Here is a 15,505-nt window from a genome sequence, read left to right as displayed (position 1 = left end):
TGAAAGACAGGACAGATTTCAGTTTTACGGTACATTTTATTCATTTGTTTGCACAGAGAGAAGAGCTTTTTTTAAAAAAGAAGTAAATTTGTATAAAAAACCCAAAGTACTACTTTTTACATATCTAGATCCTTGAAGAATGTTACTCTTCTCAACATTCTAAAGCAAAAATTAAAAGTAACTCTAATGGGAGGAACCTTACTGCTCCCTAGGCCAAATCTCACTGACTTTTGAATTCCCAGTCAGTATACAAATGAGGTTCTCCTGGTGGTAGATTGTGCAAAATAACATACGTTTTTCCTCTAGGTAGATGCTACAAATATAATGAATAGATTAATTAAATAATGCTCAGTCTGTTTTTCCCTGAAAGATTTACACTTGAGCAAATATTGAAATATTGATGGAAAAGGTGGGACTCTAGAGATTTTTCTAAATAAATTTATGACCATAGTGTTTAAAAGATGCATGTGTAATGTTAACCTCTTCAGTTCTTAACAGCCTTTACACTTTTTCCTAGCTGAGAAAACTAATAATCAGAGCCCAGTATTTTAGATTCATATGTATTGGGATGCAAAACCAGTCCTGTTCAAACTATTCATTGTGGTTGTTTATTTCACTTTGTCTTACTTTTCTTCATAAGGTGCATTCAGAGCAACAAACAATAAATCAGGTGGCCAAGAATAAACAGAGGAATTACAAAGACTACTTTCATAATGAAATGGTGAGCTGGAATTTATTAGGATCCTTAACTTTATATTCAAAAATTAAGTACAAATCCTGTTCCTTATCACGCTATATGTGTAAAATTGTTCATCAACACAAAAATGTCTTCAGACTTGCAAATTCTCATTATATATTGCTAATAATCTATACGTCTTATATTTTATTTCATGATGATTCTCTTTTTATTAGTCCATCCACTGATGGCTGGAAGAAGAGTATTTCTTTCTCAGAATAATATTCAGTCTGTCTAATAGATGAACTAGTAATGCACACCATGTATGCCATAATAAATCTGTTTTTATATAAAATAGTATAAGACTCCTCAATATTTGTTTGCAACATACTGGCAGGGTTATTATTTACATAATAAATATGATCATGTTGACACAGCTAACAAAATAACATAATGTCAATAATAAAATGATTTTAGTATGTCATTCATTAAAAGACACAAAAAATATTTCAATCAATTTAATTATCTGAATTAAAAGGGGTTTTTTGTGGGGGAGGATATTATTTGATCAGCAAAGGGCCACCATTGAAAAAGTGTTATTCCTAGTCATTAATTATATTTCTGGTAGAAATGAACAATCAGCTGGAATTTTCTTGATGAAGTTTAATGTTAGACTAGTACATAAAAATTGAAAAGAAAATAATAAAAATAATCAAACCATTAAGGACTATAAATTCATTTTTTTAACATTCCTGAGGCTGGCTACGAGGGGGGAGTCATAGAGACAAAGAAGACTAATCATATACCTATAAACCAAAATAGCAATAATACATTCTGGATTAGTGCACTTAAGATTGTGATTTTATTTTATTTCAAAATGACCGGCTTAGTTCAATGTAATAGCTGTTTTGTACCTGTCTTTCACAGTACTCTTTTCAAATTCGGATACTGTTCCCTTTGTAAACAAATTACTAGTCTACATAGACAGATTACCTATCTAGAATCTCTAATCTGTGCTCTCCAAGCAGAAATTAGGTGTCCAATTCATCCATTCCACTCTATGGAGATGCCACACTATCATCCCCCTCTACCCCAAAGATCCTGCAGGAGAAGAGCAGTCTGGACAACCCTGGGATCTGGTAGGGTGAGAGCTAAACACAAAGCTTTTGCTGTGACCCAGCATAACAGATATAGCGTCCTTGCTGACCTTAATGGAGTCAAGGTAGTTATGATAATGATGACTCAAATAAGCAAGGGATCGTGGTCCAAAATGAAGAACATTCTTTGGAAAGGCGAAATGGGGAACCAGGTATCACACATCAATCGCACAAGAAGATCAAGATATGCAAAAAGAGAAGTCACCTTCTGGTTGGTGATTCAATCATAAGGGATGTAAATTTAGGAAAGGATATGGAGGTTTTAAAAGAGTCAGGTGCTACTGCCAGCAGAGACAAGAGACGTATTCTTAATATAGTCAAGAATGCAAGTAAGGACTGTTACGTTGATGCTATTATACATCTTGGCACAAATGATCTGTCTCAAAAAGACGTACTTTCTGTGCAGAATGATTTCCGGAGCTTGTGGTATGAACTTAGTACTATAGGCTTGTAGGCTTATCTTTTCAGAGGTTATACCAGTATACAAGGAACAAAATGGGAGGTGCCAGCATGTAGCAGTTTAATGTGTGGCTAAAGGAGTGGTGTAAAAGGAAAGGCTTTGGTTTTATTAGTCATGATGTCTGCAGCTGGTCCAATGAAAAACTGTACAAAAGAGATGGTTTGCACCCATCCAAAAAGGGACTGAGTTACTTGGCATTAAATTCACAGATTTTCTGGATAAACATTTAAACTGAACAGTGGGGACAGAGAATTAATTGATACAGAACATTTCTGTCCCCAGCAATCTAAAATTCATAGGGTTATCAGTGCATGTAACTTAGATGTTTGTGCGGGTAAGATTATCACGTCTGCTGTCGAGCAAAACCAAGCATTTAATAGTGAGTGCAATAGTGAGTGCCAGTGATCTTATTAAACTATAAGTTGTAATTCCCATCCATTGCAGTAACAGTGACCATAAGATTAGAAGCAATCTCTTAGATCAGGGGTGGGGAACTGTGGCTCTTTTGCGACTTGTGGACTTCAACTCCCAGAATTCCTGAGGCAGCTATGTTGGTTCTGGAATTCTGGGAGTTGAAGTCCACAAGTCGCAAAAGAGCCACAGTTCCCCACCCCTGTCTTAGATCAATCAAAAGTCCACATAGAACCATATATCACATAGTTATAAAATATATAAAAAAATCTCCTGCTTAAATATCTTAGTCATTGGCATTTGGAGACAAGCAGCCTCTTATTTTAGAGTTACTTAAAGTGATCATGATTAGTAGACTTGAATAACTTTATCCCAAGAATATTGTTATGGCTGTAATGTTTACTTGATAGGTTCACCTTGAAAACACTGTTATCTTCATTTATTTCTTGGATCAATACTAAGTGGAGGGGAAAGGCCTATGCTTTATCTGTCCTCCCCTCTCCTCCTCCTCCTCCTCCTCCTCCTCCTCCTCCTCCTCCTCCTCCTCCTCCTCCTCCTCCTCCTCCTCCTCCTCCTTTTGCCTCTTTCTCATCTTCCTCTTTATTTCTATCATCATCTCTTTATCTATCTCTAGCTCTCCCTCCCCCCTCTCTTTCTATCTTGTGTGATCTCTCAGTGCTGGTAACAATGAATATAACCATCTTTCTGGTTTGTAATAAGGCATGATTCATGGTCAAGAAAAGCTATCATTCACACTCACAGAACACAACTAAAAAACTTTATTTGTAGTCTGTCACAAATGGCAAACATGGCAAAGTCCTGAACCAAGGAGAGGTACAAATGCAACTAGGATGTCAGAGCCAACATTATTAATTTATAATTAAATGTTACAAATAACTTTTGAATACTGTCAAATTAAAAACTTTCTGGAATATGAGCATCTCAAGTTGCCTTGTCCTAGTTTAAGAAAATAATACAAAGAAATAATATTTGATGCCATATAGTGTCAAATGTATCAAAAGGTAATAGCCAATAATGTGTTTCTCAAATTCAGTTAGGGTTTCTCAAATTCAGTTAGGGTATTGCTTTTAATTTTTTTAAATAAATTATTGATTGGAACAAAATATGAAAATTAAATTTTAATTGACCAAGACTGAAATCCTATACCCGGTTATTAGCTTCACTGAACAGTCTTGGATTTATTCACATAGCACATAAAGCACTACAATTTAAGTTTATTGCTGTTATTAATACCTTACTTGTAATACTGACTAGAGATGAAAATTAGCATCTTACCTAAAGCATGCTTCAGGCTATAATTTTATTATAGTTTTACTCAGACACTGGTACCAGTAAAAAGACTTGTAGATAATAATGGACAAAGATACCCAGGGATGATAAAATAGATTGCTTGGCTGCAGGTGAAAAGTCATTGCTATCATTTGTAACAATCAGCAGGAATTCATATCCCTTCACTGTATGCAGAAAATATATTTGAAGTATGTCCTACTGTGTTATCTAGAAGCCAAGAAAAACAGATTTGCAAAGTTACTAAAATGGAGAATAGAGGTATAAAATGGCTTGTAGCATTGTAGTTTGATTTCAGAAAGACTTTGATGAAACATTCACACCTAAAAGAAGTTAGCAAACTCTAAAGGAAGCATCATTGTAACTCAAAATAAATTATTGCCTACTTTCATCTTAAAAAGTCAGACACAAGAACTTGTGCTGGATTTAAGCAAAACATGTTTAATATAGACTTGCACTCTAATAAGCAATTAGTTTAGTATTGTGGACAAAATTATTTATTAAGTTGCCCCATATAGCCTCCGGTCTAACCATGAGAAATAATAACTGAAGTGAAAAAATGTCTTTCCTGGGTGCAGAACTCCAAGCATTTGTAATTTGGCTTCTGCCAAAATTTCTTTGTTAGAACTATTATTGTGGCATTGTGCAGCGCTCTTGCAAAATTTAGGATGAAAAATAATACAGTTTACAAAATATATACAGTTCACATAATATATAAATTGTTTTCAGACTGTGATCTATCTAGGGTCCAGAGAATAGTCTGGGTAGCTATGCTGCAGGCAGTGATGAATTCTTCCAAATCATGTATTCTTTTCATGGCTTCGGGTGATTTCTCTGATATTTTTTAAGACTGTAAGTATGTCACATAGAAAATTAACATTTCTGCTGTGGTAATCCCTCCACCCCAAAAGAATGATTTTTTTGGGACATATTTAAAAAAGACAGAATATTATATTTCCCTAAAGGAGAAATATGTTTTCAGAGACGGACAGCAGCCCCCAAGTCCTATTTCCTAATAGCCCACAGCATAGCCAGCCATTCTGTACTCACTACACATTAGTCTGTGTGCAGCTCGACATGCAGCTAAACCCACCTATCCTCCAATAAAGAATATACTGTGTGTATAGATCTGAATGCTTTATTGAGAGAACACGACATGGTGAAATTGGGGAAAATAGGAATACATTCAATGAGAACCAGCTACAAGATAGACAGTATTAAGTTATTACTGAACGTAACAATTAATAACATAATTAACGCAACAAGCAATTTAAATCTCACTAGTGATGCTCTCTGTGTGTGATGTGAGTTTGTCCTTGGATGACCATGTGCCATGGATTAAGATGGATTCTTCTTTGTGCTTCTCCCTTCTCCAAATGCTAAAGGAAATGGAGTCTGGCTTCCCAGCGTGCACTTGTTTTGAGATATATGGACCTCACAGAAGTATTCAGCGAGGCCAAGTACGATGTTCTGCCTCCTCACTGTGAGACAGACTGTGACATCAAAATCATCCCCAGGACAAAACTACCCAAGCCCAAACTGTACGCCATGATGCCCTGGGAAATGCAAGAGATGTGCAAATACATAGATAAAAACCTTGCAAGGGGGTTCATTGAGCCAGCAAAGCCACAAGTCCTCTTCAAAGAAAAAAAAAGATGGAACTATGAGATTGTGTGAGGACTTTTGAGGGATAAATGGGGTGTGTGTACACAATATATTACCCATCCCCCCATGAAGGACATGCTATCTCATCTGGTCAAGGGAAAAGTCTTCACCAAACTAGACCTCAGAGAAGCATACTACTGAGTACGTACCAGAGAGGGAGATGAGTCGAAAACAGCGTTCAACTTCCCCCTAGGGAGCTTTCAATTCAAAGTGATGCCTTTCGGACTGCAAGGGGGCCCAGCAGTATTCATGCAGTTAATAAACGAGGTGCTGCATGAGCACTTCTACAAGGGGGTCCTCATCTACCTGGATGACATCCTTATCTACACTGAGACCATGGACAACCACATACCCCTGGTCTACCAAGTACTGGAAAAACTTCTGGCAGCCAAGTTACGTCAAGATATCAAAATGTGAATTCCACCATGCACGGTTAGACTACCTGGGTTACTGAGTGTCAAATGAGGAAATAGAGATGGATCCAGCCAAAGTACAAGTCATCTTAGGCTGTCAACCCCCTCGCACCCACAGACAGCTACAAAGCTCCCTAGGGTTCACAAACTTCTACAGGCAATTCATCCCCCCCTTTGCAAAGATTGCCAAACCCCTGACAGACCTCCTGAAGACAGGGAGGCAAGGAACGAAACCTCATCCGGGACAACCCCTACCATGGGACCTAACCTGCCAAGAGGCATTTGAAACACTAAAAGAAATGTTTGCAAAGGAGCCATTGCTGAAGCATCCTGACCCCGAGCAATCCTTTGTGATCCAGTCAGATGCCAGTGACGTGGCATTGGGAGCAGTGCTACTCCAAAGAAACAACTAAGGAAACTTACAACCATATGCCTACACCTCCCGCAAGCTCACAGACACAGAGAGACAATAGGCTGCATGGGAAAAGGAGGCTTTTGCAGTGAAATGACTGCCAACCTGGAGACACCTGTTGGAAGGGGCCAGAAACCGTTCAAAGTCTGGACTGACCACAAAAATCTGGAGGCGCTTAGGACCCCACAGAAGCTATCACCCAAACAAGTCCGATGGGCTCAATACTTCAACCATTTTGATTTTGTTTTAAAGCACATTCCAGGGAAGAGGAACTTTCTAGCTGATGCCCTCTCCCGCATGCCCCATTACAAATGTGAACGAGAGCACATAGTGTATGCCATCATTCCCTCTACTCAAAACGCTGCCCAAGTGCCACCAGGCAAAACCAATCTGCAAGTGACCTAACCACAAGGCTAAAAACCGAACTGCTAGCAGACCTCTAGTTTCAAAACAACCAACACATCTTGATGAAAAGAGATGACCTTGCTAACAAGCAGGTTTTAAATATATCTGTTTTCCTTTGTGGCACACCATATTTTTCTGTATGTGTGAACATATAAGTATTTTACTCTCAGAAAAGAGATAGATGGAGATTTTTACAATGTTTAAAAGAGTCTTAAAAGATATCTTTAAAAATAATAAGTACAATTTTTTAAATCTAAAACATAATTAAAAACAAATTGGGGAACAGTAACACTTACAAGGTTAGTCTTTTAATTACTAGGATTTCACCCCCCCCCCCAAAAAAAAGCCACACTAGTAGTCAAACTGAAACTTGAGCATTTTCTTTTGAAGAAGTAAAAGATCATTTTGAGAAGCATGGTAATATTTCACACAAGGCTAGGGATTGCACATTCTTATTGTTTAAACTATTATTAACACTTCTTACATATTCCATTGGAAGTATGCAGGATTTTCAGAAGATTAGTTCTATCTACTGAGTTATAACTTTTAAAATCATAATGTATTGAAATTTGTAATACACAATTGTTTGAATGGAACCACTTGTCTGCAGAAGGATTGTTCATCATCAGATAGAAATTACTCTACTTGTTTTTTTTTCCCATTCAATCATCTTCAATTTTTGGAAACTGCCCTGGGCAAGTTTCTATAGTTTTCTGACAAGGTTCTTCAGAAATGGTTTTCTATTGCTTCCTTCCTAGGGCTGAGGGAAAATGACTGGTCCAAGGTCATCCAGCTACCTTTGTGCTGAAGGTGTTGAGGCCACTTGGAAATTTATTTTTGTCCTCATAATACACTAACCCAGAAGCTTTTTCCCTGCCAGACACAAACTGAGCAACGTGGGATGTACAGTACAATGCAGTGCGCCATGTGCAGATTTGTACATTGGGGAAACAAAACAACTACTTCAGAAACGCATGGCACAATATAGAAGAACAAACCTATCCGGACAAGATTCATAAGTCTATCTGCATTTAAAAGACAAAGGCCATTCTTTTGAAGACATCAAAGCCCACATTTTGAACAGAGAAAACCACTGGCTTGAAAGAGGGGTCAAAGAGGCCATCTATGTCTAAACTGAACTGCCCTCTCTCAACAGAAAGGGAGGGATACAACATCATCTATCTCCTGGGAACAACACAGTACTTTCAGCAGTTCCATGAAGGCTCCATACCCATTTGCACTACTCAAGTGACCTTCAAGGCATAGATAAGCCTCCAAGTGGTCTCAACAACTCTCTAAAAGAATACAAATGACCTGCAAGGAATATAAATCCTTCCATTCCCCACCATCCAGTCAGAGCTGAAGAAGCTTCTTTGATGACAAGCAAAATGTCTTCAAATAAAAACAAGAAAGTCCACTTGCCTCTTGAAAAAGCACCTTTGAGATATCTGTGCAATTTATTATAATAATCTCCCTTATTGCTAGCACTAAATGTTTAAAGAACACTATCCATTTATTTCTCTTTAATTTCATAGACTAGCTTCATCTTGAAAATAAGTTTATCACACAAACATTATCTTTTATATGTTCCTCTCAATTAGTAATATGTCATTAGTTTGTTTATTTTCTTAATATCTAGCTCTTAGTAGCAGTTGAACTGCATGCTAGATGGAACTGAACCAAAGTCAAAATCCCAAAGTAACTTCTTACAAAGCTTTCGCCAATATGATTTCAGCTGCCCTTGTCCATAAAATTAGAGGTTACAAGCTGCCAATTCTTTCTACTATAGCAATAATCTTAGATTGTCATATATTATACTCTTGAACTAAATTGGACATTTGCTAAAATATTTTGGACATTGTCAATAATGGAACTCTGTGGCTTTAGAATTTTCTGGTAATTTGGAATCACAATTTATTTTTATCTAATTGTTATTTCTCATCTTTGAACCAAAACAACTAAGAATAAAATTCAGATTAAAACAAGCAAAAACAGTCCTACTGCTCCACTACCACCTCCATTCTGAGAATAACTTTGCTAACAAGATAATTTAAACACTGAAAGCCTATTAGGATAAAAATATTTGTATTTGTTAAGAGAAAGAGCTACAGTGACAAATGAGCTAGTAGTATCACTTGAACAGATAGTTTGGAGAATAGAAGATGACTTCAATTCAATTCAGTTTATTGAGGTCATATTTATCATTATTTACCATATGATGAAAACATGACAGAAGATAAGTAAACATATATACACAACCCATGTAATTATATACAAAATGTCTATGAAGGTATGGCAGTGGCCTCATAACTGGATGTCCAATTCAGCTATCCAGCTGTTGCTTCATGCAGATCTTCTACAGAACCAGAAAATCCATGTCATGGGCAATCTTGCACAATATGTTTAATAATTTGTGTATCAGCATCATAGTCGCAAAAAAGGGAATCTTCCCATTCTCACTGATTCAGGGCAGAGGCACTTCTTCCAGTATTATACCTAATTCAGTGGTGGGTTTGGGATCCCATTGTAACCGGTCCGCAGCAACCCAGCTCCCACCAAGTGAATGTGCGCAGCACGCGCGCAGCACACCCATGCGTACTTACCACCCACAACACTCCAGCTGCTCAGTGGAGTGTCGCGCAGGAGCCATACGCTCCATGCAAGTGTGCAAAAGCCACGATCGGCTCAAATAGCGGTAAGGAGAGCAGGCGGGTGGATGGGCCCTCTGGAGCACTGTACCGGAGTGGTAGCTGATGCTCCCAGCAAGCACCTGTACACCTGTACCAGGGCATACCAGTCGTATCCCACCCCTGACCTAATTCTATTCAGTTTTAACCAGATAGAGGGAAACATGTCAAAACCAGGTGGTTTGGTAGAGAGATCACTAATGGTCAGGCCACAAAATGGTACCTTGGACCACTTCTCTTCCCAGGCATTTTCATTCTGTGGTCAGTTCAATGTGCTGTTAAAAGCATCAGTTACCTTTCTATAATTAATTTGTATCATGTATTATTTATTTTATTTTATTTATTATATTTTATATTTGGGGCCTATTGTTTCTAACATTTTTATATAGCTGTATTCTACTATTTTTAAGGAGTTACTTTTTTTTGCCAGGATAGTGTAAACGTAGCACAACTGTCTCAGAGAAAGATCCAGCTGCTAAAACCATGTGAGTGTCCACTGGTATTCTGAAGAACATTTTAAATTCAAATACAAAGGATTACACTGCTCTAAATATTACCACACAGTGGTATGCCAACTAATGTCATCTGTCTATTGTCACTGAAGGCAAATACATCTGTCATCAAAAGAACAAAGTCTGTATGCAACTTTTGACAAAGATTTTAAAATAGGGGGGAAAACCCTAATACTGTATTAATCTCCCTTTGAAAGGATTTCCAGAAGTTAGATACAGCTAGTTGAAATCATATTCTTACCCATGATGAGAATAAAGGTAAAGGTAAAGGTTCCCCTCGCACATATGTGCTAATTGTTCCTGACTTTAGGGGCAGTGCTCATCTCCGTTTCAAAGCTGAAAAGCCAGCGCTGTCCGAAGTTGTCTCCACGGTCATGTGGCCAGCATGACTAAATGCCGAAGGCATACGGAACGCTGTTACCTTCCCACTAAAAGTGGTTCCTGTTTTTCTACTTGCAATTTTATGTGCTTTCGAACTGCTAGGTTGGCAGAAGCTGGGACAAGTAACAGGACTCACTCCATAATGCAGCGTTAGGGATTCAAACTGCTGAACTCCCGACCTTCTGATCAACAACCATAGCGTCTTAGCCACTGAGCCACCAAAAAGTCTTGAAACTTATTCAGCAATCCAGGAAAAATGACGTTGCAAAATTGTTTTTTTCTTCCTATATACTTTAAACACCTGTACAGTGAAAATGGAAAGAATGCACTGATCGAGGAACTAGAATTTTATTTACATATTGCAATCTAGACTATAGAAATAATATCTCATCTGAAGTGCTTCAAAATAGTTCTTCCCCTTCTTTCAATTTAAAAAAAAACATTTTTTATGTGAAACAGAAACAAATGTCAACTTCTGTTCTCCTTGCTCTAGGAAAAACATTCATACATGGATAGTTTGTTTTGACTTTATTGTTCTTTTTCATACTTTTCTTATGAGCACATTTATGTTCATGATTCATTCATTCTTTTCATGTGTTTTTCTTCATTCTCCTTTGCAAATAAATATTGCAATAGGCCTTCTTCTCACTCTTTATTCTTAACACCTATGTTTATTATTTCACATTTATTTATTTATGGAATTTGTTAACTTCTTTATTATTGTTTTTGCTTCTTATTTCCTCAATGACAGTTGCTTTTTCTTCCCCATGCTTTACTATTTCCTGTTTCCCTTTTTAAGTTGTTAGAGCCAAACAACCTTTATATTAGAAATATGGCAATCACTAAAAAAGCCTACTTTGTTATAAATATTGCAACATATTATATAGCTCTTGCCTATTCGCACACTTTTAAAATCAAGTTACTGTTGAACACCTATGTTCTTATGAGTCGTATATTGTTTTCTACAAGGTGCTCAAAAACCTTGTGGGATGAGAAGCTCCATTAACATCAAAAAGGTAATAAAAAGGAAAGCCTAAATAAAATGATATTCAAATTCAGGTTTATTAATGATTGCTTGCCTGATTTTAGCCACAGAGCAAACCAATATATCAATTATATAAATACTGCGTTGGCAGCTTTGAGGGTATGCTTTCATCCCAGGTCCCCCAGGGAAGTGGTGATGAGCTCACAGATGCTTCTAAGGAAGCCTTGGAGGAGGGGAACTTCATTGCTACTCTGCATCGGCTGAACAGCAGCTGTGACACCCAGCAGCTTTTGTTTTTTACTGACATTTCTTCCATGTCCTAAAGAATCGTTCCGATCCCAAGGGCATAGATCATATCACTTTCAGAATAAAGCATGTGCCTTCTCCTTTATGTAAAACTAACTGTGAATTTTCTGTTCTTCAATAACTTCAATCTACTATATCTAGGCTACAAAGTTCTGGATGTTTTGATGTTGCTGGTTGACAGCAAAGGGTTAGTTTTATGTTTCTTCTATTAGGTATTTGAGGTAAATAAGTTAAAAATTAAAGTTAAAAAGTTAAAACATTAGATAATTATTGGAAAAAATGACTTTGTTTACACTTGATAAATGACCTTCCTTTTTATTTATTTTATACATATGGAAAGTAGAATTAATTCAGAAATTAGTAGATTAACCAGCCCATAGTAGAATTAGAAGTACTGTAATATTAAGAAATAGGTATGACTGCTTTCAGTCCTAGGACATCATGTGAGTTTTGGTAGGCATACATAAAACTTTTATCTTTGTCATTTGCAATTTTTTATGGTTTTTACTCTATCAACAATAGAAGAATAGAATTAAATTGCTTAGTGAAATGACAAATTGTATCATAGAATTCCTGGAATCAGTTAAAATACTTTACAAGAAGGCATAGGTTTTGCTGACCACAGTGACATTGTCTTCAAGTTTGAGCTAAAATTTCACAAGCTTTGAGCCTGTGAAAGTGTTACCTTCCTATGACAACTACATGACTAAACAACAACAACAAAAAAGAAACAAATGCTGCATTATGCTTATTCTTTGTCTCTTACTATTACAATAGATTTAAGCAGGCACAGAGCAACTGTCAGGATTTTTTTTTTATTGTAGCAAGTGTATATACAACGAAGCGTTTTTCTCTGAATGCTTAAGTGTGATGACTTGTTTCTAAGAGTGGGTTTTTCTTTTACACCTTTTGACAATTAAGTTTTACCCTCCTCAAAGTTAAAGTAACTTTCACTCCCACTGAGTTCTCAAATCAGCACTTGATAACCCATAGCAGAATTAATTTGCTCTGAGCTCAGTTCGCTGATTATGGGATGTGGGAACTACCTTTTTATAAACTTTCCATTATCTCTAGTACTCCTCTAATACTTGTAGCAACTTTTTCCATTACTGTGCAACTGCTGTCAAATTGGTCTTGCCTATAACTCTGGGTCTGAAACTGGAGGATATCTTTCTATTCTGATCCCTCACATCCTCATTGGGAATTACTTCCTTGGTGTGGGTACTATAAATTACTGGGATTCTTTTTACCTGCTTGCAGATTTCTGTTGTCACTCAGGCCAAGCAACCCACACAGTTCCTGGTGCTTGGTTCTATGTCCTTCCCCCTTTGGCTTCAGTTTCCTAAAGAAGAACTGTCTTTGGCTTAGCTAGCTTATAGCTTTGGCTCTCTTCATTCCCAGCTACACTACCTCACTGATTATCCATGGATTAAATATCCAGCTGACTTTTCTGGTTTACTATTTCTACCCAGTGCCTGCGTCCTTCTCCTTATTATCATTTTGTCCCCGCATCACTGTTTTCCATCTCTCAGATCTTCATTTGGACCCTACGATATGATGCAGGCCAAACATATAGTTTTGTCTAACAGTACATCATAGAGCCTCATCAAATACAGTAAGTTTCAACCATATTAATCTTCTATTACCTATTGTGTTTTTCTGCCACTTAAGGAGGTAACTGGCAGACCACTTCTGAAAAATCTTGCCAAGGAAACTGAAGACTGCAGACAGAAGGGGAGTTGGGGGTGGGGAGACATAGCAGTGTGAATGAATGTTCATAATGTTGTATCTAATTTCAATGGGTCTTTAAAATGAAGACTGAGCAGGAATATGATGCTATTGACTTCATTATAATCCCTGCCTACATTAAAATTCAATAAAACATTTGTCTAGCATTTCATAGAATATTGTTAACAAGTTTAATTGATTTGTGGTTTTTAAGAGAACAAATCTTACAAGTGATGTATTGCAATTAACAATTTATGCACAGGATTTCTTAATTCTATATATTCTTTTTCTACAACCATTGCAAGGAGAAACAGGAGAGACCTTTATTATTTACTAGTTTCAGCTCAGTCCACCATGTAATCAAGTCTTTTGAGAAGCATCCTGCCACCTATTCAGATCTTATGAATTGGGATCTTTTTAATATCATCCAATTTCTTTTCTTCTAACACAAAACTCCAATTCTTTGAAAAATTATAAAATCAACTCTGGCATTTGATAGTTTATCCATTATTCTGCAGTGTATCCATTATTCTGCAGTTTATCCATTATTCTGCAGAGAATTTAAAAAATATATCCTAATCTCAGAATAATAAGCATGTTATTTTGGATCAGGATAGTTAATTAAGAAAACAGTGCAAGTGTATAAATCAAAACGTTCCCAAAGTTATCTCCATTTCCATGTAACTTCAGTTGCAGCTTTGTAGGTTGAGCTGAACAGGCTGCTGAACACCTTGTGAATTTTTTATTTACTTCGAGGCATGTCTTGATTTTTTTTTCCATAAAGGTTCACTGTATTGATTAGAATGACTAAGTCCAAAATCAATTCTTAACCTCTCTGTAGAGAATATGGTTGATTCACCACTAATAGAAAAAAATGGGCACTGCACAAACATTCACAGCTGCTAAAAAAAAACAACCTACATGTTCTTTTAGGAACTGAAATAGAAGACAAGCCAAATTGCTAGAAATATAGATATTCCCCACAGAAAATAGATGGGGAAAGTTTTAAAACATTGCTTAATGGTATGCCCTTCAGTTGCTCATGTGTCTGTATTAATCAGCTGAAAACAAAATATGTATGGGTGAGCATAATACATACAGACTTGTAGAAGCTTTTATACAGTATCCTATTTGCACATATAAAGTAGAAACTCAGCATTCAGTGTTTTTCTCCAATTAAGGAGGGAATTGTGGTTTATCACTGACAAGGAAATAGTTACCTGGTTCACTTGGACAGTTTTCCATTATAACAAAGACTGTAGGGAAACCTCAAGTAGATCCATATTTCTTTTGTAAATAAAATACTTTCTACTGTATGGCTCATTTTGTTTGCAGTAAAAAATGATATTATTTGAGACACTTCTAAATAAATGCATAGATAAAATTATCTAGGATTTGATAGATTCATAGAAGTAGTTCTTATGGTTAGAATGGGGCTATCATTATTCCAGGGCAATATTATCTGACACAGATAATATTCAAGCATGCACATATGTATCATTTACAGCTTGATACATGCTGACTTGAATCTGGTTTCATATAAATTTGCCAAGCTGAGGTCAGTCCATCTTTAGCATTTAATGTTAACGCTTCATTCACATATGGAAAACAATACTGGATCTGGGTGAAAGAAGCAGACAGTGAGGAATTATGGAACTCTAGAACTAGTGTACTGCATGCTGGGGATATCTGCCTTTTTGAAATCTGTCTCTGTTGCAGATTTGTTTTTATGAATGTTGACTTGGAAGATATCAAAGAAAGCAGCTTAGCTTCCGAAAAAAGGTTTTAAAATAATTTGCCAGTTTCTGACTAAGAACTAAGACCAAATTTTATAAGAAAAAGAACCATTAGATAGGTAGGTTTCCAAGCTGCTATCTCAAACTTGCACTTCTATAATTCATGTAATTTATTCATATAATTCAGTGGGGTACCTCAAGGTTCTGTTTTAGGCCCAGTACTCTTCAACATCTTCATCAATGATTTGGACGAAGGGATAGAT

The sequence above is a fragment of the Natrix helvetica genome, assembly GCF_964273705.1.
Source record: "Natrix helvetica genome assembly, chromosome: 7".
NCBI classification, from domain to species: domain Eukaryota; kingdom Metazoa; phylum Chordata; class Lepidosauria; order Squamata; family Natricidae; genus Natrix; species Natrix helvetica.
This window is presented reverse-complemented; position numbering follows the sequence as displayed.